This window comes from Rattus norvegicus, chromosome 7 (genome assembly GCF_036323735.1).
Source record: "Rattus norvegicus strain BN/NHsdMcwi chromosome 7, GRCr8, whole genome shotgun sequence".
Lineage (NCBI taxonomy): Eukaryota > Metazoa > Chordata > Mammalia > Rodentia > Muridae > Rattus > Rattus norvegicus.
The window spans coordinates 106637721-106660457 of NC_086025.1; the positions used below are offsets into that span (position 1 = coordinate 106637721).

The 22737-nt window shown below is 44.4% G+C and overlaps 1 protein-coding gene and 1 long non-coding RNA gene across 13 annotated transcripts in view; one reads left to right on the forward strand and one right to left on the reverse strand.

Annotated features, from left to right (window-relative positions):
- The window catches only part of Trappc9 (trafficking protein particle complex subunit 9), a 477026-nt gene that overhangs the window by 227382 nt on the left and 226907 nt on the right, over positions 1–22737 (reverse strand). The gene's annotated exons all lie outside the window — the stretch shown is intronic.
- On the forward strand, positions 1391–22677 carry LOC134479750 (uncharacterized). Its single transcript, XR_010053435.1, has 2 exons — positions 1391–1966; positions 21275–22677. It is a non-coding gene; the product is annotated as an uncharacterized LOC134479750 (long non-coding RNA).

Sequence of the window (22737 nt, forward strand, 5' to 3'; positions counted from 1 at the left end):
AGCAGAACTGCAAACAAAGACATTCTTGCTGGAGTGTGAACGTTGTGTGGTATGTGGGGGTTGTATGTCGTCTGCCCAGGACTGCAGACCAGAGGGCAGGCTGCTACCTCTGCCTCAGTGAACCCTGCTGGGCCTCTTCTCAAAGCCAGAAGACAACATAGTTTGAGGCAGGTCAAGAAAAGAAGACATTAGAGTAGGTGAAGGACCCATCAAGCACACACAGGAGTGCGTTAAGGATACCTCTCGGTTGCTATAGACATACACGTGGACCTCTAGTGATCTATGTACATAATAGGTCTGTAGTGGGAAGTGGTGTAGGAGACAGGTGTGGTGGCACACACCTACCACCACAGCACTGGCTAAAGTAGAAGTTCATGTTCAAGGCTAGCCTGGACTATATAGCAACTTTGAGGCCATCTTGGACATACAGTGTGACTCTTCCATCAAGGCCTTACATCACTGATGACTTATTATCCCAGTTACTTAAAGGCCACAGCACTGAAGATGGCAGCTTTGGTGAAGCTGTGCTCAAAGGAGAAAAAGCCTACATGCCTGCTCTCCTTGAGGGTACAGCTTACCTGAGCATTGTCTGACAAAGAAGCTGACACGGTACTTCTCAGACATTTCCCACAAAAACTCCACTACTTTCTATCCTCTAGTCCTTTGAGAAACAGTGCTAAGCAGTCATATTGGCCAAGTTTAAGCTCCCATAGCTACCTCTGTCTGACTTGGGCTGCCAGTTACCAGTGCTACACCAGAACAAGGCTCCAAACCATAAGCACTAAAGTTGCTTGCATTACTCTTGGAAAGTCCCCAATAGGTCATTTCTACCCTCCTAGCAAGAGGTGGCAGCTGGACTGGTGAGAATATGGCTTACAGGAAATGTGAGAGGCCCTCTTCTCCTTCCCCAGTCCCCCGCCCTCCTTCCTGGGCATCCTCTTTCCAACAAACCTGCTGCAATGTTAGGCTTCCTGCTTCCTCAATGACTCAGTGACACAGGGATAATTAGTGACGGCACCCACGGGCTTCATTTGCAGATCTCCAGGGAAAGGGTGACTGCTCAAATAGTGTCTGACATGTACTAAACACTCCACGAACATATGGTAAATGCGTTGGAAATTCATTCTGAACAGTCAGTTCTTTGGAGCCCTCAGCTAATGCTACTGAGTCTATCGCCTCCCTGCCCCCCGTGTCATTAGGTATAAGTTCCAGAGCCATGAGAACAGCCCTTTCTGTTCGAGGTACCATGTCTTCCTTCTTTGGGACCATGTGGCTTCCATATCTTATGGATGACATCCTGGTACACCCTTTCTTTGTGTCTCCCTCCTTTGAAGACCTCCTTCCTGGGATTAATTCATCCCCATTTCTCTTGATGCCTTCCAGACTTAACTTCTACTGAGTCAACTCTTCCTCTTCTGCATGGAAGCCAGTAAGGCAGCCCAGGAAAGGCTACTCCACTTCCTCAGTCTTGAGTGGCCAGGAGGTTCCACTCCAGCCTATCTTTGGAATAGCAAGGACAGGGGAAGATAATCAATGGGTCAAATCAGACTTTGTAGTCATTTCTATAAAACAAAAAAGTCTGTTATTCAGATCAAAAGGAAGCACAAAGGACAAAATGCTAGTGGGTGAATCATGGGCTGAGCTCAACCTTGAGAACAAAGTCAAGGCTAGTGCTGTGCTGTCGGGAGCCTCCCTGCCTCATCTGGCACCTAAACAAAGGGCAACTGTGCTGCCCAAGCCAAGGTCTGGGCCCAGGAAATGAGCTAGGCTTTCAGTTTATCCTAACTATGTACCCCCAGGAAAGCTGTAACTAACTTCAGAAGCCTAGCCCATAATGCCTGTTAGACTTATCTGAGGAGTAGGCATGATGTCTGCGCAGGATCCTGGCTGAGGGACATGTTCTCACTGTAGCTGTCCCAACAGGAAGCAAGTTGGATCAACTGCACCTCCCCATGAGGCCTAGAAGGTGAGTCAATGCCAGGGGTGGGGAAGCTGTTGGGAGGGCACCACAAACAAGCAGAGGTGAAGAGGGAGAGGGATTCCAGGCATCTGCATTCATTGTCTTCATGAAGAAATGTTAATTAGTAGACTCCTGCCAGGTAACCTCCATAGCAGGCTTCACAGTCTCAAGGCCTGTGCAGATGCACAAAATATCAACCTATCTTCTCCCCATCCCATAATGGGGATCCCACTTAGTTTCCCAGCATCCAGCAGCAGCTCAGCACCTGGCCCAGAGTTCAGCAGAGAGAAACATCCCACAAGTTTCCCAGCATTCCAGCAGTAGCTCAGCACCTGGCCCAGAGTTCAGCAGAGAGAAACAATTGCTGAAGCCCAGCTCTGACCCTGTTTCAAAGGGTCAAATTGCCCTGTGTTCTACGGTCTCTGGGTGGTGACAACTCCAAAACACTGTGCACCCAGTGGCCCCAAGGCTTCTTGTTACCCTTCTTGAAGCCATGCAGCCACACAGCACTGACTGTCCCCTGACCACCTGATCATTTCAATGTCCCCACAGTACTTGACACAGAAAAGGCACTGAATAGAATGCATCTCTCTGGGCTTCTGGCATTTTCACATCTACATAGCACCCTTTGCCTTGAATGTATCTCCCTCACCTCCCCCAGGCCCCATTTACACCTCTTGTATTTCCTGAGTGGGTGGGTGTTCCCAGTGCCTGAACTCTGAAAAACATATACAGACCCACAGCGGACACACGCACAGTTAACTGTAGCTTGTGGTCCATAACTCTACTGCCCCACAGCACCTAGATCTTTGTCTGTTCTGCATTAAGGCTCTGTGTAAAGGTTCTGCTGTGAAAGCTCACTTGGCAAAGCATCCTATAGCTACAAAACTTTAAACAGCTACCCCACTGAAGTAGATTTCTTTTTTTCTTTTTCTTAATTCATGAGGCCCTTTTACTAAGAGCAGGAACATCTACAAGGCAGCTGTAGGTTTTACCTGTCCAATCTGGAAGCAAAGATGATTACTAGAGGCCTCTAGGTACATATCCAAATCTTACAGAACGTAACTAATGATAGGCAGCACGTATGAGCAGATGTGGGAGAGCTCAGCAGAAGACCTTCCTGTGCAGAGGGCACAGCCCCTCGTCCATGCTCGTCTGGGGTGTGCCAGGAGCCAAGCCAGGTGAGAACAAGCTGAGTGACTCCAGGAAAACAAGAGTGGACAGGTCCTGTCCTAGAGGTATGGTATAGGCTGCACATTTTAGTTACAGAAAGGAAGCATTAAAAACAAAGCTGCTGCTACCCGTCCACAGTATAGGCCAGCAGGGCAACACCAGACACTTCGTTTCAACATGAAGAGAAAAGAAGATAATACCACTTACCTATATGAATACAGAGAGAGAGAGAGAGACACAGAGAGAGAGACACAGAGAGAGAAAGAGAGAGAGAGAGAATGCATGTGTACTCATATATAAACATATGTATCATATTTAAAAGGTCATCTGAACAGGAGCTGGTAGGGTCTTACAGATGGCTCAGTAGTTAAGACCATTTGCTGCTCTTGAGGAGGGCACAGGTTCAGTTCCCAGTACTCCTGTGATGGAGTCTCACAAACAATTCCTGTTCCGGAGGATCTAACATTCTCTGCTGGCCCTCGTGGGCACCAGGTACATAGGTGGTACACACGCATACAGGTAGGTAAAACACCCACCCACATAAAGTAAAAATTAAATAAACCTTCTTTTTCAATACCTAAAGAGGCAGCACAGCTTTATTAATGCAGTGCTGGGGACATGGAGACTGGGGGATTCTTGGGGCTCACTGGCTGGGTAGCCTAACCAACTTAGCAAGGTCCAGGCCGGTGAGAAATTCTGTCTCAGGCAAACAGACAGATAACACCTGAGGAATCACACCTCGGGTTGACCTGTGGCCTCTACAAGCAAATTTACACATGTACACACACACACACACACACACACACACACACACACACACACACACACACACACACACACCCCTCCTAAAGAAGAGACAGGCTCTACAAGTTAAAAGGTAGGTAATAAAACAATACCCACTCTACGCTGTGCCCTGTGTGTATAGAAGGTGTTGGGACAGTGGGAAGGAGCAGAGAACCCAGATGAGCATTCAGCACATGCGCAAAAAAACCAGTGGGATGCTGGGCAACCTAAAAAGCTCTCAAAACATTTGTCTTCTCATTTGCCAGCCCATAACCTTTCCACCTGACAGCATCAGCCACATGTCGCATCTTGGGACACAAAACCCTGTTTCCCACTCTAATGAACACTGGGGAGGATCATCACAAGCCTGCTTGGTAGATTCAGCACAGAAGCCTTGTGAAAATTAATGACGCTTAAATCCTTGAAGTTAAACATGCCCCCTGTGTCTCTGAAACCCTGCCTCTGGCCTGCACCGTGCTTCAAGAGGAAGCCTTGGGTAAGAGTAGCTCCAGGCTCTCTGTACTCTGTGCTTCCGGCTGGAACCAGCCTGTGCCTGAAACTGGCAGAAGACAAGACAGAAGAATGAGGATGGCCAGAAAAGAAGCCCTACAACCCACATGGCTAGCGTAGGGTACCAGTGGCCTGGGGCCAGCTGGGAGTGAAAACACCCAGAACACATAATCCTCATATGCTGAACGTAACTGCACATGGGAGTTCAGTGATAGATCTTCAGATTCCTGGGTCTGGGGCTAAGAATCTTCCATATGAACTAAGGTAAAACACAGAAGGGAAGACACTGATGGTGGTGTATGTGCCCTCTGGTGAGAACAAGGCAGAAACATGATCAATATGCCCAGATTAATGCACCAAAAAACAGAGGGCAGATGAAATGCCCTGAAATATTTGACATCTAAGTGATTTCTAAACAGAAGCAAGTTTTCCCTGTGCACCGCAGCCCACTCCATCAAAAGAACACTTTAATAAGGCAAGTTCTGCAGGAGGCCCAGCACGGGCAATCGCAGCAGGACACAGTGGTATGTTTCATAAGATATTCATGGTTCTCTCTAGAAAAGAACACTTTGGGGGGAGCGGGAAGCCCTTCTCCTTTATCAACCCGGCCGTTTTCATAACCAGAGAAGTAATAATAGAGCAGATGTACCAGAAGTTTCTGCTGTGTTTCCCTTAGGGGAGAAAGGAGATGGTACGGAATTCTGGGTGATGAGAGCACTATAATATGTTAAACCTGATGTCATACACCAAGTGATGGGCAAGGGGCTGTGATGTGTGACTTTTAATCCTCTGGGCTCCCGGTCTCCATGGGAGCTGTGGCTTGGGCTGCTAAGAGGTAGCTCTTGTCCTGGCCTTACAATGTATTGTTACAATGTCCTCTCGAGCCCAGCTCCTTTCTTTCCACATCACGAGCCAAGGCTCAGGCTGGTCTGACTCGGGAGCGCTGGGTTCTGTGCTGCCTCATTTCTCAGTTGCTCAAAAAACGTCTTCACCAACTTCTATTTGCTGTTTCTTACCAGTCACTCGTTCACAGCATCTTTACTGAGCAACTACAGATCATAATTTAAAAGTGGTGTCCTGGGCAGGACTATGTGTGGAGCATGTAAATGGGTAAAGAAAGAGAAAGTAGTATGATGTGGGATGCAGACCCCTGGACAAAGGACCTTTGTTTTAGGAAGCAGGAGACAGAATCATCCTAGGGAGTGGGTGCTAGTGTCTTAGAGGATTATGCCTGCTTTCAGATGCACAGCAGGGCAGTAAAGTCTCAAGATGCAGACAGAACGGGGGCACATGTGATGCTGTGTCAAGTATGTTTGGGGTTGAAACAACAAAAAGGACTGTATGTGCCTGAGTATGATGCTAGGAAGGCAGAAATAATGAAGGGCTGCCTTGTGCCAGGATAGCACGTTTGCACAGGTAGAGACTGGGTGAGACCTGTGCTGTGAGGGCCCCACAAGAGAGCCGTGCTCATCCACTGGCAGGAGCACACAGATGTGTCAGACAGACTTGAATGGAGTTCGGACAATGTAGTTGCTGTCACTTGCTGTGGTGGGAACAACTGTTTTAGAACAGCAGAACCATTGGGTGGTTACTTCTCTATTGAGGGTGGGAAAAGAGACAGCCATTTCCCTGGCTATGCCTGGTCTCTAGCTCCACTGAGGCCCTGGGGGAGAAGATAACAAGGCAGGAGTGTTACTGGCAAGCAACCTCTCTTCTGCTCTCTGCACCACGGATTCCTCCTTTCTATACTAACACAAGGACAGCTCTTTGGAATTCTAATCAAAAATAAGCAAGTCCCTAAAACTCCTCCCTTTCAGACAGATCTGAACACTTCAGGCACCCTTCATTCACATATCTGTTGACATATCCAAATCCCTCATACAGGGCATTCTGCTTTGGGATATATGTCTTTCTCATTCCTTCACCTGGCATAGCCCTTTGGGATAGAATGGACAAATACCTGTCTTAGGGCTTCTTTTGCTGTGAGGGGTGATCAGAGAAGGAGTGATTAGTGAAAAGTATTGAAAAAGCAGCCTGGGAAGGAGAGGACATGAACTTGCAAACCAGGCAGGCTTATCATAAGACAAGTTCGGGACTCACTGTGGGTTTGGGACTCTGTTTTCCTTCAAAGATCAATAGAAGTCCCCTTTAAAGGAACCATGAGGATTGAATAAGACCACGTTCAAGCACCTAGAAAGTGGTATTGCTGAAGGAAGAACAAATAGCAGAGAAGGTGGTGCAGACAAGGGGGTCTGAAGGCATTCAAGGTATGAAAGGGAGGTACCAGGCTACCCCAAGCAAGATGTCTGAAACACAGACAAGACCAAGGGTCTCCAAGGCCTTTCACCTTGAAGGTGATGATGGACACAGCATGGGGTGAGCAAACTGTACACATTTAGCTGCCAGCTGTAGGTAAGGTGGCCATGCCTTACCTTAACACAAACTTTCAGAGACAGGAATTTTCAGAGGCAGAGGAAGAGCATCACTCTTGGTATGGTCCTTCTATGTATTACTCTACATTCTCTTCCTGGACCATCTTGATCCAGTGATTAAGTCAAACAAGTATTTATTTCCAGCTTTGAGTGGAAGCAAGAACCTAAGTGAAGAGGTAAGTGGCTATCTTGACATTGTTACTGACTGGTGTCTATGCTAGCTATACATTTCTCAAGTGAGGTTTCCATCTTTCAAATAACTCTAGCTTATGTCAAGACATAATGCTATACAGCACAATTATATTAAAAGAACTCAATGAAACCATGAATACAATCCAAAAGAACAGAAAGTACTGAATGAAATAAAGAAGTCGGTATAAGATAAGGAAATATAATTCAATAAAATATTATTGAAGAAAAGTCAAAACAAAATGGTACTGATAATAAAAACAAAATAAGGCTGGGGATTTAGCTCAGTGGTAGAGCGCTTGCCTAGGAAGCGCAAGGCCCTGGGTTCGGTCCCCAGCTCCAAAAAAAAAACAAAAAAACAAAAAAAACAAAATAAGACAAATAAAACTCTCAAGGGAAAACTTCCCAATATAATAAGTCATTTAGAAAACACAATATCAGAACTGGAAAGCAAGGTAGAGGAACTGATCATTCAATGAAGGTCAATAATAAATGAAAAAATATGTATGAACAGAAAAAGGGAGCACTTTGGGGAACCATGAAAATATCTAACTTTTAGATTATAGGCATGGAAAAAGTATTCCATATCAAAATGGTAGAAAATATTTTAAATAAAATCATAGAAGAAAGTTTCTAAACCTAGAGAAAAAGATGTCCATCTGGACACAAACAGCCCTGAGAACACTAAATTAATAGGATCAGAAAAGAAATTTCCCTACAACATACTATACTTAAAACACAGACTAAAGAAAATATATTGAAAGCTGCAAGAATGGAAAGCCAAAAATAACACCTGAGTATTAGAAACTTTTTAAAGTTATGGGTGCCTGGAAAGATATTTTCCAAGTTCTAAATGACCATAACCAGCAGGCCTGACTATTATACACAGCAAAACTTATATGAAAATTGAAGAAACAAAACCTTTCCATGATAAACACAGATTAAAGGAGTTTATTATTCCTAAGCTATCCTTACATAGGATATTAGAAGAGGTACATCAGAAGGACAAACACACTAAGCAGGTCACAGTGAATAAACAATTTCAGGACAGTTAATCAAAAGATGTCTAAGAAAAATCAACAAATGATAGGAATTAATATACATTTATAATAATATCTCTATATGAATGGCATCAGTTCCCCCAATAAAAAGGCATAGGGTATCAGATTTGATTGGAAATAGGATCAGTCTTGATGTTGCCTCCTGGGAATACATCTCACCATCAATAATAGATATCAATTTGGGGTAGAAAGTTGGAGAAAGTTTTCTAAGAAAATGGAATTAGAAAATAAGCAAATATAGTTAGTCTAACTATATAGTAAAAATTGAATTGAAACAAAACCTAGCCAGAAGCAGTACAGAAGATACTTAATATTCATTAAAGGAAAATGACAGCCATAGATAATTACAATACTAAATGTATATATGCCAAAGACAGATGTACCCAATTTCATCAAAGAAATACTACTAAATGTAAAAGCACAGGGCTCAGAGGCTTCTAGGTCAGACCTAACTTGAAAGCCTCCTCTATGAAGACTAGCTTTCATGGTACCATGAAAACCCCCAAAAGGAGTGAAGCCACTAACAGTCCTACCCACGTATGATACCTATGAACCATAACAGTAAAGATCACAGCACGAAAACCCCAAGCCTGCTGTGGTAATCACTGACAGCTCTCTAATTGAACTTCAGACCCACTCAACAAAAGGGAACTCATGCTTGGTATTGGAAACTGGAAACCTAGCCAACTACATAAGGCTAGTAAGTCATAAATTTTGAAGGAGAATCTTCAACAGCCACTTTATTAAACCAGGATAATCCCTAACTACATCCTAAACTTTTGTCCTTATACCACAGATAAGGGTAGTCCTCACCCCTCACTTAAAGACACAACTTTTTGCAACAGATGGTGACCATTAAAGAAAACTACAACCAAATTAAAATGTAGAGTAGTGGAGCCCAGTCCCAACTCATACAGCTACCATAAAATTCCTACACCTAAGGTTCAGGGAATAATGGAGAAGAGTGGGTGGAAAGGTTGTAACAGCCAAACAATCAGGAAGTTTGCTGTGCAGCTGTGTCCCTTAGCTATGTCAGAAGCTACAGCCATAAAGTCTCACCAGGATGACTGCCCAAACATAAGCTCAACAAGGACAACAACAATAGACAAGCTAATATAGAAGGAGAAAACTCAGGAGGAGGAAAGGCCTCAACCCTATGCACAGAACTACAAACAACTAAGCCTGAAAGCAATAGTCTTATCCAGGGAAGAGCACACCACCCAGTTATCCAACACCAAATGGTCAGTCCTGAAAACGAATATATGAGTGACATTGTATGGACAATGCAGCTTTTATTTATGTATTTAGGAATACAACACACACACACACACACACACACACACACACACACACATTTCAAAGGGGAAAAGGGATGTAATTATGTGATAATCTCAAAAAATAAAAGTTTAAAAATCTATGAAAACCCATTATTTTGCAACTGAAATAAAAATAAAAGGATGATAGAACACAGGTGACATGGACGAGCAAGGGAAATACTTGGGGTTAAAGGTTTAAGTGGAGATGTGGAGAAGCAGGAGGTACAGATTATGGAAGATATATGGAAAATCCTTATAGTTACCCGGGGGTTTATAATATAATTAAAAAATAAGATACAAAAGGGGAGTATGATCAGATGTACCTAGCACAGGTGGACAACATTGTTCCAAGATGGCACATCCCAGGATACCTCCCTATTGGCCTCAGGGGCATCCAAAACAACACGAAGTACTGTCATTTCTCTTGATTGCATACCATCACTTAATGACAGGCCCTATTGCTGAAGACACCGTCCACTGGTTGCAAGACACCAAAAGGGAGGGGGGAGGAAGGAAAGAAGGAAGGAAGGAAGAAGGAAGAAGGAAGAAAGGTAAGTCTGTCTTAAACTGACCGACCAGTAAACTCTCTCCTACCTAACTGGTTTGCATAGTGCTGAAAGGTTCTATTCATGAAAAGACATCAATGGTCTTACGAGCACTGGACCCTGAAGAATCAATACAAACCTAAAAAACAAGTGAAGCATAATACCACACCAACAATGGCATGAGAGTTATGGTAACCAATCACGTTCTGGTTGTAGTCGAGGTCAGGTCCACAGGAAGATTCCATGTCTGGCACTATAAACCTGGTAAAAAGCCTCTGACTAGTGAGACCATGAGCTTTAGGGGATGGCCTACAGGTGTTGTTTTAATAAACGGTCAGGTTGTCTAACTCCCTTCTTAGTATCTATGCTCATACCCACAGATGTCGGCTGCTCTCAACCGTGTAGGACATCTTCTTTTAGCGTGGGTGGTGGCTGACAAAGAGGTTCATTACTGGTCTACGTGCTGAAGATCAGTGGCTGTAACTGGCCAGGTACAGACAAGTAGTCAGGTCAGGGGACATCACAAAAGTGTGGGCAGAAAGAATGTAGGAGCCAGAGGACGGGTGTGAGAGCTACGAAGCATTGGCTTCGGGATATGACATGGCTGATGCACACACCAACGCACACATCAGTCATGGCTGCCTCCACAAGACCTATACAAGATCAAGCCAATTAAAATCCCAGCATGGATAGAAGACAGGCTTCCGGGGTCCCGCCCCTAACAGGAGAGCTGCTGACATTTGCTATACGGAAGAAGGAGAGTCACTCTTCCCTGGGGATGTGGCCACTGGTGGGTTGTTCCAGCTCCAGTGGATGACTCCATTCCCATCCTCAGAGGGTCAACACTAACTGGACCCAGAATTGTTATTTATTATTATTATTATTAATTAATAATAATTATTATTATTAATAACAACGACAACAATTTTAAAAGAGTACACTAAGGGCCCAGGAGCAGCAGGGCCCCTGCCTGAGACACCGCCGGAATCTGAAGGAAACAGACCGGATAAACAGTTCTCTGCACCCAAATCCCGTGGGAGGGAGAGCTAAACCTTCAGAGAGGCAGACAAGCCTGAGAAACCAGAAGAGACTGCTCTCTGCACATACATCTCGGACGCCAGAGGAAAACACCAAAGGCCATCTGGAACCCTGATGCACTGAGACTCCCGGAGGGGGCGGCGCAGATCTTCCTGGTTGCTGCCGCCACAGGGAGTCCGAGGGCAGCACCCCGCAAGCGAACTTGAGCCTCAGGACCACAGGTAAGACCAACTTTTCTGCTGCAAGTGAACTGCCTGGTGAACTCAAGACACAGGCCCACAGGAACAGCTGAAGACCTGTAGAGAGGAAAAACTACACGCCTGAAAGCAGAACACTCTGTCCCCATAACTGACTGAAAGAGAGGAAAACAGGTCTACAGCACTCCTGACACACAGGCTTATAGGACAGTCTAGCCACTGTCAGAAATAGCAGAACAAAGTAACACTAGAGATAATCTGATGGCGAGAGGCAAGCACAGGAAACCAAGCAACAGAAACCAAGACTACATGGCATCATCGGAGCCCAATTCTCCCACCTAAACAAACATGGAATATCCAAACACACCAGAAAAGCAAGATCTAGTTTCAAAATCATATTTGATCATGATGCTGGAGGACTTCAAGAAAGACGTGAAGAACTCCCTTAGAGAAACACAGGAAAACATTAATAAACAAGTAGAAGCCTACAAAAAGGAATCGCAAAAATCCCTGAAAGAATTCCAGGAAAACATAAATAAACAAGTAGAAGCCCACAGAGAGGAGACACAAAAATCCCTGAAAGAATTCCAGGAAAACAAAATCAAACAGTTGAAGGAATTAAAAATGGAAATAGAAGCAATCAAGAAAGAACACATGGAAACAACCCTGGATATAGAAAACCAAAAGAAGAGACAAGGAGCTGTAGATACAAGCTTCACCAACAGAATACAAGAGATGGGAGAATCTCGGGAGCAGAAGATTCCATAGAAATCATTGACTCAACTGTCAAAGATAATGTAAAGCGGAAAAAGCTACTGGTCCAAAACATACAGGAAATCCAGGACTCAATGAGAAGATCAAACCTAAGGATAATAGGTATAGAAGAGAGTGAAGACTCCCAGCTCAAAGGACCAGTAAATATCTTCAACAAAATCATAGAAGAAAACGTCCCTAACCTAAAAATAGAGATACCCATAGGCATACAAGAAGCCTACGGAACTCCAAATAGATTGGACCAGAAAAGAAATACCTCCCGTCACATAATTGTCAAAACACCAAACGCACAAAATAAAGAAAGAATATTAAAAGCAGTAAGGGAAAAAGGTCAAGTAACATATAAAGGCAGACCTATCAGAATCATACCAGACTTCTCGCCAGAAACTATGAAGGCCAGAAGATCCTGGACTGATGTCATAGAGACCCTAAGAGAACACAAATGCCAGCCCAGGTTACTGTATCCTGCAAAACTCTCAATTAACATAGATGGAGAAACCAAGATATTCCATGACAAAACCAAATTTACACAATATCTTTCTACAAATCCAGCACTACAAAGGATAATAAATGGTAAAGCCCAACATAAGGAGGCAAGCTATACCCTAGAAGAAGCAAGAAACTAATCGTCTTGGCAACAAAACAAAGAGAATGAAAGCACACAAACATAACCTCACATCCAAATATGAATATAACGGGAAGCAATAATCACTATTCCTTAATATCTCTCAACATCAATGGCCTCAACTCCCCAATAAAAAGAAATAGATTAACAAACTGGATACGCAACGAGGACCCTGCATTCTGCTGCCTAGAGGAAACACACCTCAGAGACAAAGACAGACACTACCTCAGAGCAAAAGGCTGGAAAACAACTTTCCAAGCAAATGGTCAGAAGAAGCAAGCTGGAGTAGCCATTCTAATATCAAATAAAATCAATTTTCAACTAAAAGTCATCAAAAAAGATAAGGAAGGACACTTCATATTCATCAAAGGAAAAATCCACCAAGATGAACTCTCAATCCTAAATATCTATGCCCCAAATACAAGGGCACCTACATACGTAAAAGAAACCTTACTAAAGCTCAAAACACACATTGCACCTCACACAATAACAGTGGGAGATTTCAACACCCCACTCTCATCAATGGACAGATCATGGAAACAGAAATTAAACAGAGATGTAGACAGACTAAGAGAAGTCATGAGCCAAATGGACTTAACGGATATTTATAGAACATTCTATCCTAAAGCAAAAGGATTTACCTTCTTCTCAGCTCCTCATGGTACTTTCTCCAAAATTGACCATATAATTGGTCAAAAAACAGGCCTCAACAGGTACAGAAAGATAGAAATAATCCCATGCGTGCTATCGGACCACCACGGCCTAAAACTGGTCTTCAATAACAATAAGGGAAGAATGCCCACATATATGTGGAAATTGAACAATGCTCTACTCAATGATAACCTGGTCAAGGAAGAAATAAAGAAAGAAATTAAAAACTTTTTAGAATTTAATGAAAATGAAGGTACAACATACCCAAACTTATGGGACACAATGAAAGCTGTTCTAAGAGGAAAACTCATAGCGCTGAGTGCCTGCAGAAAGAAACAGGAAAGAGCATATGTCAGCAGCTTGACAGCACACCTAAAAGCTCTAGAACAAAAAGAAGCAGATACACCCAGGAGGAGTAGAAGGCAGGAAATAATCAAACTCAGAGCTGAAATCAACCAAGTAGAAACAAAAAGGACCATAGAAAGAATCAACAGAACCAAAAGTTGGTTCTTTGAGAAAATCAACAAGATAGATAAACACTTAGCCAGACTAACGAGAGGACACAGAGAGTGCGTCCAAATTAACAAAATCAGAAATGAAAAGGGAGACATAACTACAGATTCAGAGGAAATTCAAAAAATCATCAGATCTTACTATAAAAGCCTATATTCAACAAAACTTGAAAATCTTCAGGAAATGGACAATTTCCTAGACAGATACCAGGTACCGAAGTTAAATCAGGAACAGATAAACCAGTTAAACAACCCCATAACTCCTAAGGAAATAGAAGCAGTCATTAAAGGTCTCCCAACCAAAAAGAGCCCAGGTCCAGATGGGTTCAGTGCAGAATTCTATCAAACCTTCAGAGAAGACCTCATACCAATATTATCCAAACTATTCCACAAAATTGAAACAGATGGAGCACTACTGAATTCCTTCTATGAAGCCACAATTACTCTTATACCTAAACCACACAAAGACCCAACAAAGAAAGAGACCTTCAGACCAATTTCCCTTATGAATATCGATGCAAAAATACTTAATAAAATTCTGGCAAACCGAATCCAAGAACACATCAAAAAAATCATCCACCATGATCAAGTAGGCTTCATCCCAGGCATGCAGGGATGGTTTAATATACGGAAAACCATCAATGTGATCCATTATATAAACAAACTGAAAGAACAAAACCACATGATCATTTCATTAGACGCTGAGAAAGCATTTGACAAAATTCAACACCCCTTCATGATAAAAGTCCTGGAAAGAATAGGAATTCAAGGCCCATACCTAAACATAGTAAAAGCCATATACAGCAAACCAGTTGCTAACATTAAACTAAATGGAGAGAAACTTGAAGCAATCCCACTAAAATCAGGGACTAGACAAGGCTGCCCACTCTCTCCCTACTTATTCAATATAGTTCTTGAAGTTCTAGCCAGAGCAATCAGACAACAAAAGGAGATCAAGGGGATACAGATCGGAAAAGAAGAGGTCAAAATATCACTATTTGCAGATGACATGATAGTATATTTAAGTGATCCCAAAAGTTCCACCAGAGAACTACTAAAGCTGATAAACAACTTCAGCAAAGTGGCTGGGTATAAAATTAACTCAAATAAATCAGTTGCCTTCCTCTATACAAAAGAGAAACAAGCCGAGAAAGAAATTAGGGAAACGACACCCTTCATAATAGACCCAAATAATATAAAGTACCTCGGTGTGACTTTAACCAAGCAAGTAAAAGATCTGTACAATAAGAACTTCAAGACAGTGAGGAAAGAAATTGAAGAAGACCTCAGAAGATGGAAAGATCTCCCATGCTCATGGATTGGCAGGATTAATATAGTAAAAATGGCCATTTTACCAAAAGCAATCTACAGATTCAATGCAATCCCCATCAAAATACCAATCCAATTCTTCAAAGAGTTAGACAGAACAATTTGCAAATTCATCTGGAATAACAAAAAACCCAGGATAGCTAAAGCTATCCTCAACAATAAAAGGACTTCAGGGGGAATCACTATCCCTGAACTCAAGCAGTATTACAGAGCAATAGTGATAAAAACTGCATGGTATTGGTACAGAGACAGACAGATAGACCAATGGAATAGAATTGAAGACCCAGAAATGAACCCACACACCTATGGTCACTTGATTTTTGACAAAGGAGCCAAAACCATCAAATGGAAAAAAGATAGCGTTTTCAGCAAATGGTGCTGGTTCAACTGGAGGTCAACATGTAGAAGAATGCAGATTGATCCATGCTTATCACCCTGTACAAAGCTTAAGTCCAAGTGGATCAAGGACCTCCACATCAAACCAGACACACTCAAACTAATAGAAGAAAAACTAGGGAAGCATCTGGAACACATGGGCACTGGAAAAAATTTCCTGAACAAAACACCAATGGATACAGAAAATGTGGTACATCTACACAATGAAATATTACTCAGCTATCAAAAACAACGAGTTTATGAAATTCATAGGCAAATGGTTGGAACCGGAAAATATCATCCTGAGTGAGCTAACCCAATCACAGAAAGACATACATGGTATGCACTCATTGATAAGTGGCTATTAGCCCAAATGCTTGAATTACCCTAGATCCCTAGAACAAACGAAACTCAAGACGGATGATCAAAATGTGAATGCTTCACTCCTTCTTTAAATGAGGAAAAAGAATACCCTTGGCAGGGAAGGGAGAGGCAAAGATTAAAACAGAGACTGAAGGAACAACCATTCAGAGCCTGCCCCACATGTGGCCCATACATATACAGCCACCCAATTAGACAAGATGGATGAAGCAAAGAAGTGCAGACCGACAGGAGCCGGATGTAGATCGCTCCTGAGAGACACAGCCAGAATACAGCAAATACAGAGGCGAATGCCAGCAGCAAACCACTGAACTGAGAACGGGACCCCCGTTGAAGGAATCAGAGAAAGGACTGGAAGAGCTTGAAGGGGCTCGAGACCCCATATGTACAACAATGCCAAGCAACCAGAGCTTCCAGGGACTAAGCCACCACCTAAAGACTATACATGGACTGACCCTGGACTCTGACCTCATAGGTAGCAATGAATATCCTAGTAAGAGCACCAGTGGAAGGGGAAGCCCTGGGTCCTGCTAAGACTGAACCCCCAGTGAACTAGACTGTGGTGGGGAGGGCGGCAATGGGGGGAGGGTTGGGAGGGGAACACCCATAAGGAAGGGGAGGGGGGAGGGGGATGTTTGCCTGGAAACCGGGAAAGGGAATAACACTCGAAATGTATATAAGAAATACTCATGTTAATAAAAAAAAAAAAGAGTACATTAAGTCAAGAGGGAAATAGGTTACTGTGGGTCTCAAAGGCAGTTGAAGAGAGTGGTGGGGTAATAACAATATATATGGTCTACATATATGAATATTTTAAATGTTATGAAATGAAAATGTTATTTTTTTAGAAAAGCAATACTAAGTATACATTATCTAGGAAATAAAGGCTAGAGCCTTTCTGAATTCAGGCTTAAAGAGACCAACAGCACATTTCTACTGACATCTCTGCTAACTAAACATTGGTTATACACAACACAGAAAGCCAAAGTCCTTCTGCTCCACCACACAGACAAATACATTTTCACACCAAAAAACAAAACAAACAAACAAAACAAAAGCCCATAAGCACTCCATGAGAAGGTCCTATTTGTCCTGTATGGTTTGTACAATGCAGGACACGATGTGCTGGGGCAAAGCCCTGTGCAGTGAATGCACTTAAGACACTTTGACCACTGAGGAACACAGACCCTGATGGACAGAGGCCAACAGAAAAGCCATGAATGAGAAACAGAAGATAAATCCAGGCCCAGCTAATACACAGGTAAAACCACATTTCTGCCAGTGATCTAAAGAAAAACTCCTAAAATGTATCACCTTCAGAAAACAACCAGCACCTGACATGATCAGTAATGCTTGAGACATGTGTCCATCATATCCACTGTGGTCTACATGGGGATCCTGAGAGTCCAAGGGAGTGGCCAAAGGTCTAAGTTCCCTTCAACCTCTCACACCTTAACAGACTCAAAGAAAATCTCTGCCCAGTGGCTGGGGTCCTTTCCTTGGAGATGTCCTCTGAGTCGAGAAAGGCCACTAAGAGCCACAATCCTAAAATGATAGGACCAGGGAAGGACCAGGGAAGAATGCCATAAAGAAGTTAATCCAAGACATATCCCTGCCCTGACAATCTAGGGGTTGTCCTTGAGAGGACCTGGCTGGTCAAAGCTGCTTGTTTTACCTGCAGTGCTAGGAGCTGGGGACTTGGACAGCCATGGCCGGCCGATCATGGTTTGAAGAAATAGAGAAGCCAGTGACTAGAAAAGGGCAGGGTTGGGCAACTAGAGAGAACAGACACTGAAAACCTGGCAGGCTGGCTTTCTAACATTTGTCCTGCCTATAGCCTTTTTCTTCTAAGAATAGACACACACACACACACACACACACACACACACACACACACACACACACACACACTCTTACACAAGCTTCTCCAAGGTGCCTTCCCTTCTCCCAAGACAATTTGCAAATAGTTTTAGGAAATATGGTCATGAGACTGCATTTAATTGGGCCTCTTCCAAACCAGTCAAATTCCATGCCAGCGCCATAAAAAGTAAGAGTCTCCAGCAGTGGTGTAGCAACATGAGCCAAGATGATGACCACAAGGCCAAGGTAACAGCAAAGCCAGGGCAGAAAGGAGAAAATCCATACAGGCTGCCCCTGAAGCCAGCAAGCCTGTGGGACACAGGGCTACCATTTGGAAGCCCAAGCTAAGTTTAGCCACAGCCAAAGAAAACTGTAATCAGGATTTTAGAATGCTGAACAAGAAACTTATCGTATGACCAAGCAGAGCAGGAGCACAGTGACTGATCCCTCCCATCGATGGTGACCATACTCTGGTGGAGTGCAGCATCAACTCCAGTCTCATATCTGCCCTCAGACTTTGGGACCCTTCTCCCTGATAAACTCTACCATCCTCTTAGGACCCAGGGTCACTTCCATAGAACTACAGAAGTGGAGAAAAAGTTGGGGTGATAAATCAAGGTATTTTATTGAATATGTGGCTAAAATTAGCTTGGGTTTTCCCTATTAACATAAGGACCTGAGATGTATCCCCAGAATCCACATGAAAGGAAGGAAGGAAGGAAGGGAGGGAGGGAGGGAGGGGGGGAGGGAGGGAGGGAGGAAGGAAGGAAGGGAGGGAGGGAGGGAGGGGGGGGAGGGAGGGAGGGAGGAAGGAAGGAAGGGAGGAAAGAAGGAAGGAAGGAAGGAAGGAAGGAAGGAAGGAAGGAAGGAAGGAAGGAAGGAAGGAAGACTGGATAGTACCTCAGGGATGGCAACCAAAGTTGCCTTCTGGCTTCTTTGCGGAAGGAGAGGGTGAGGGACAGAATGTGTGCACATATGCATGCATATTTGCGAATTACATACCCATGAACACACAAGCATACACACAACACATAACATATGAACATACAAATATATACAAAGAAGTAAAGTCAGTCCCTAAAGGTCTCTCACATATTTGAGCATCACGGGCACACTTCTGATGGCACTACTTCTCCATCCTATAGTTTGCTTTAGAAAACTGAGGTCGGAGGGGGTTGAGCAAGTGCTCCCAAGATGGGAAATGAAAATCACAGTAGGGCTTTTAAGATTGTCATTCAGTTCTAGATTCCTCCAACTCATATAATGGGATCCTCCCAATGCAACCCCACCTTTTCACTGAAATCCTCTGAGTTCATGGAAGGAAGCTTCCTCTTGACCAGGTTCATCAGAACTGCCTGTGGGCTTCTCAGAAGATTCATTTCTGTTGGACTCTACCAGCTCCTCTTTCTGTGTGCCTCTCCACTCTCATGAGACTGTATTCCTGAGCCCTACATCTTATCCAGACTTCTGGAGGTGAACTCCACAAAACCAGTGGGTCAACGAGTATGGAGGCAGCAGATGGAGCTGAGTCTGACACAGACGGTGCCTTGGTTGCACGGGCTTTAGCATGTGTACATTTAACCCTGGTCTAGGCACGGTGGCAGATGCCCAAGGGAGAGGAGATATTTTCCTGTCTTGAATTAGATGGTACCTAAAGTATACCCACAAACTAGAAACTAGGGTAACTCTGGACTTAGGTGAAAATTCCTCACCTCACATATGGTATAATTTCACTCCCTTATTTACCAGAAAAACAAGCATAGCCAGGCCTAAGCTGAAAGTGATGAATGAAGCAGGTACTCTGCCAGCTCCCTCCTCCATTAGCATTTGCCTGATTTGCAAGCTTCTGAGTTAATTAATACGATATAGAGCATTCTTCCATAAAGTGACTTTAAGTAGATTTTTGCTTCACATATTTTCATCTGCACACAGGTCTACTGCAGTGCCCTCACCCACCCACCCATCCATGTATGCATGCATCTGCATATCTGCTCACCTACCCATACATACCTTCATCCACCCTTCCACTCCTCATCCTACCCATTTATCTGTCCAACTAACCATCCACCCATCCATTCATGCCTACCCACCCATCATCTACCTATGCACTCATATATGTTACATTACCCACCCTTCCATTCACCCACCCATTCACCCATCTACCCACCCATATATACCCTCATCCTCCCATACATCTTCAAACACACACACACACGCGCGCGCGCACACACACACACACACACACACACACACACACACACTACTCACCCATCTGTCCATACCCCCATCTACCCACACATCCATTGGTCTACCCATCCACCTACCCATTTACGTAATCTGCTCATCTACCCATCTGTGCTCCATATCTAAAGACACATCTACCTATCCATGTGTCTATTAATCTACTACCCATCTATCCATTCCTCTAGACAATTAAAATGTATGGGATACATCTTATCAGCGAGTTGTATGGAAGGCCCCTCGAACACTGAGATGAGAGCAGGGGTCGGTGGGGGTGAGAGGAGCAGCAACAATATAAAATCAAATTACTATATCACAAGTTGAAAGGTCATCAGGAAAGTTTGCACCGAGCAAATACCCACGGACCATGCGTGGCAGGAGAAAGAGGACATCACTATGTCACTGGGATATGTGAAAGAAAGTAAGGAAAGGACACATAGCAAGAGGAATGTAGTAGCTCCAAGGGCAGAAGCCTGAGCAAGACTCCTAGGACTGCAAAGACCTGGTGCTGCCAACAACTGAGTGGTAGCATTGGCACTGCTGCAGCTCAGATGGTGAGGTGTGTGCTAGGAAACAAGGCTGAGGAAGGAAAAGTGGAAAGGACACTGGATGCCTAGATGTGGGAGCATTAAGCCTGGGTGTCACAGCACGAGGATCTGGTGTGGGAGCAGAGAGACTGGGTGTGGGATCACAAAGTCTAGGTTTGAGAGCATAGAGACTAGGTACAGGAGCACAAAGCCCGGGTGTGGCAGCACGAAGCCTGAGTGTGGCAGCACAAAGACTCAGTATAGGAGGACAGAGATTGAGTAGGAATGCAGAAAGCCTGAGTGTGAGAGCACAGAGGTTGGGTTTGGGACCACAAGGAATGGATGAGGGGACACAAAGCCTGGGTTTGGGAGCAGAGAGACAGGGTATGGGAGTGCAGGCTCTACTACTGAGTCACAGGGAGAAACAGATCTTCAGTAGAAGGTACTAAGGTGAGAGAGGGCAGACAGCAGAATTACTGCCATTACCCAGGAGAGTGGCAGAGCCCAGCCAGGACAGGAGTTGCTGTGGTACTAACAGATATGGCAGAACAGAATTCAGAGATTTTCCTGGTGCTTCCTGCCAAGCCATTGTCATGGGCACACTGGGGATTCATCCTCAGAGGTAAAACTGTGTGCCTATCCTATTGCAGGCCTGAGGTCTCTGATGGGGGATCTCCATCACTTCCAGAAGACTGTGTCTGCTAAGCTCTGGCTCCTTCCAGTGTGGCAGTGACAAGTTAGATGGCACCCTGTCTGGCTGTCTCTTAAAGTGTCTCCCATGACCTCTGCCCTCAGGTGAACCATTCCCCTGGCTGTAGCTGAACGTGGTAGAGGGGACAGGATGCTTGTGATTGGACCAACTCCCACCTCACAAGAGTCTCTCTCCTGCACTGTGACAGAGGGAACTGTAGCCCCTGGGAGATTCCAACATGGCAGACTCCACACAATGACATCAAGTCAAGAGCCACCTTCAGCAGACAGCAGCTGGCAGCTGAAGTTTTTTACGTCGAAGACTGAAATGAACAGTATGCTGCCAACAACACAGAACAGCTGGAATTGCTGCCCTGGGCTGGGTTTCGGATGTGCACATGGCCCCAACAACACCTCAACTGTAGTCTCAGGAGACCTGAATTCAAGGCAGAGCTAAGGGGCCTAAGGGCTGCCTCAGAAAAACTCAACAGGAGCAGATCTGTGTTTCTTTGAGTGGGAAGTCCATGCTGATTTGAGCAGTGCCATAGATAGAGAATGCACTTAGTAGGATTAGCAAATGTCTCAGGTCAGAGAGAGACCAGAAAAGTCCCAAAGCAGGGCTCTGTCCCAGCTTCTGAGGCTGAAATGGGGAACTCTGAGATCTGTGCCAGAACCAAACACAATGTTATTTGCCCAGCATACACACTGGATGTTTGCTGAGTACGAACACGAAAACGTTCTCTGAGCCCTTTAAGTCCTCACTTTTATTCTGTGTACTGAGCATGACTCATGCACACGGCCGTCAATCTGCCATCTCCCTGGGGATGTCAAGGCAGATCCCGGGTGGCAAGGCCTCCACAGCTAAATCTCCGGTCCCCACTTTAAGCCTGACCTCCATCCTGACTTGCCTATCCATAAACAGCCCACTTGGAACTGGTCACCACCTCTCACGCCACAGCCACTTCTTTGTCCTTTGGAAATATACTTCAAAGCCAAGCAACAATGCCCCTGGCTATGGTGACAGCCTGACTGTCACCAGACAGACACCCCAACTCCAGCCTGAGCTCACAGCCACCCCCACTGGCCTCCTACTGCCGCGTCTGCCCTCTTCCACTTAATCTCCAAACTCCAGCCAAAACAGCTATTTTCTTAAGTGAAATTGCAAATTTTAGTCCTACTTAAAACCTTCCCTGGCATCCAGTGCCTCTTGATCAAATGAAGTCACTTGACCCCTGAGCGGCCTGAGTCAGCAGGACCTGCAGCTCTGGGTGAGCTAAGTCTAATTCCTCATCTTTCCCTACAGACAGCCACAGCCCTACTGGGCCAGGAATTTCCAGGAGCTGGGAGCTGGTGTCTCCTATGCTGGCTAAAATATCCCACCTTCTCGTGCATCTCAACTTTAGCATTAATCCCTGTAAGAGGCCTTTCTTACATGGCATTCCTTTCTTCACTGTACACAGCAAGATTACTAAGCAGAAAATTACATATGTGCTTGTTATGTATGTTAATGCTTTCCCAATCAGACTGTCAGCTGCCCAAGAAGCCAAATGGTGGGTGCCCACACTGCA